This window comes from Apis dorsata, unplaced genomic scaffold (genome assembly GCF_000469605.1).
Source record: "Apis dorsata unplaced genomic scaffold, Apis dorsata 1.3 scaffold_381, whole genome shotgun sequence".
Taxonomy (NCBI): Eukaryota; Metazoa; Arthropoda; class Insecta; order Hymenoptera; family Apidae; genus Apis; species Apis dorsata.
This window is the reverse complement of record NW_006263643.1, coordinates 1-2,277: the sequence shown is the minus strand read 5'-3', so window position 1 is coordinate 2,277 and position 2,277 is coordinate 1.

Genomic DNA, 2,277 nt, shown 5'->3' with positions numbered 1-2,277 from the left:
ACATTTTTATATTATATTAATATAATATATTAATATAATATATATATTAATATATTATAATATATTATAATATATAGTAATTATAATATAATATAATATATTAATATAATATATTATATTAATGTAATTAATAATTTAAAAAAAAATATTGCATATATCATTGTATTTAAAATGTTACGATGAAAAAACAAAGAATTTTTAATGTAGTTTATATATGATAAAAAGTGATAAAAATTTTTTCGAAATATTTATTAAGGAATTAAAAAATTCTATGAATAATTTCGATTTGTCAAGTAAAAATGGAAGAATAAATGAGTCATAAAAAAGATAGAAATAGTTCCATTAGAAATAGTTCCAGTGCTTAGTAGACTAAGAACTAAAAGATTGAATATGTACGACGTTGTACATCTATCTATCTAATATCACTTTCTAAATATCATTCTGTGCTTGAAATAATTAAATTTTAAATTAAATCTTTCTTTATTTTTATATCAAAAATTGAGATACATAAAATATCATTTTTTACATTAATGTTTTAAATAATGAAATTTTATATTAGAATTTTTAATAATAACTTAAATTTTTTTTATTTTTGACATAAAATTTTATGCTTCTTTAAATTTTTTGAAATTTATTTTTTGAGATGAAATATCTAAAATAGATTATTTGAATATCTCGATTATTATTAATAATAGAAAAAAATGTATTAATTTGCATACTTATTATCATGCTATCATTTGATAATAAAATTTTGATGCAAATAATTTTTTTATTTATAGATATATAAAAGTCATATGAAAATTAATTTTATTTTTTGAATTAAATTAAAGAATAATTTTTCACATAAAGTAAATTATTTTTTTCTTATAGATTTTCTTAATCTTAAATTATAAATTATTCTATATATTTTAAAATAATATATAAAAAACATCATTTCATTTAAAAAATGAAATTGATTTTTTGATGAATTCTATATTTTTGCAATTATTAAAAAAAATATTTATATCAAAAAGGATGTTCTATTTGTGTCACTTGGTACCATGTATGTTTGGTCTAATATATATTTAATATATCATTAATAATAACTGAGATATTCAATAGATTTGTTTTAAATCTGAATGTATCATACTCTTTTTCTTTTATTATTCATACTCAAGAATAATTTGAATGGATTTGATTAAGAAAAAGATGAATTCAATTCTAACAAATGTTTCAACATTTATTGATTATTTAATCAAAATTTAAGTTTAAATTTAAATAAATTATTACTTTTATTCATTCAAATGAAGGAACTAAAGTCTCAACTAATTTAAAAACATCAGTCGATGATTCCGCTATCTCTCTTCATTCTCTATTTTTGCATTCTTTATGCAAAAAATATGCACGTCATGCCATCATTCAACAACCCGTTAGGAATCAGCTGATATGATTCGATAATAATTGTTTTGCAATTGTTTTGCAAATTGTCTACTGAAATTTATATATTTACTTTTATAATATAGATATTTTTTAGAAAATAGGTTACTATTATTTATTTATTTATTTTTTTTGTTTCATTAGTTTTGATGATTTTGATTGATGATTTTGATTATAAAAAGTAATTAAAATAAATGAAATATTTTTTAAATTAAATTTTATATAAATATTTATATAAAGAATATTCTATATTATATATATAATAATAAATAAAAATAAATATTTTATTCTATATTATATATTATATTCTATATAATATATTTTAAATATTTGAATATTAGCTTAAATTTATTCTATATATTTCAGATTTATAGATTTATATTATTTTACTTTTATGTTTTGGAATTTATTAATCTTTAAATACGTAACATTTTTATATTTTATATGAAATTTTAATAAGAATGAAATCATGTATTATATATTATTTTCAAATTACTAAATTATATTTTAATGTATGTAAACAAATATTTTTTTTTATATTATTAAATTTATGTAAATTTATATTGTTTTTTCTACTTTATTAATTTAGAAATATAATTTATTGCTAAATATTGCAATTTATACATAATATATAAATACAATTACAAATTAATTATTGTATAAAATACAATATATATATATATTCAAATTATTAGTAAATTCTTTTCGTTAATAGAATAAATGATTTTGAATAAAATTGCATTATAAAATGATAAATGTTACAAAAAAACGTTAATTATTTAAAATTTTTTTTTTTAACTGATTATATACTTTTATTTAACTGATTATATACTCAAATAAAATGAATATATATATATTTAT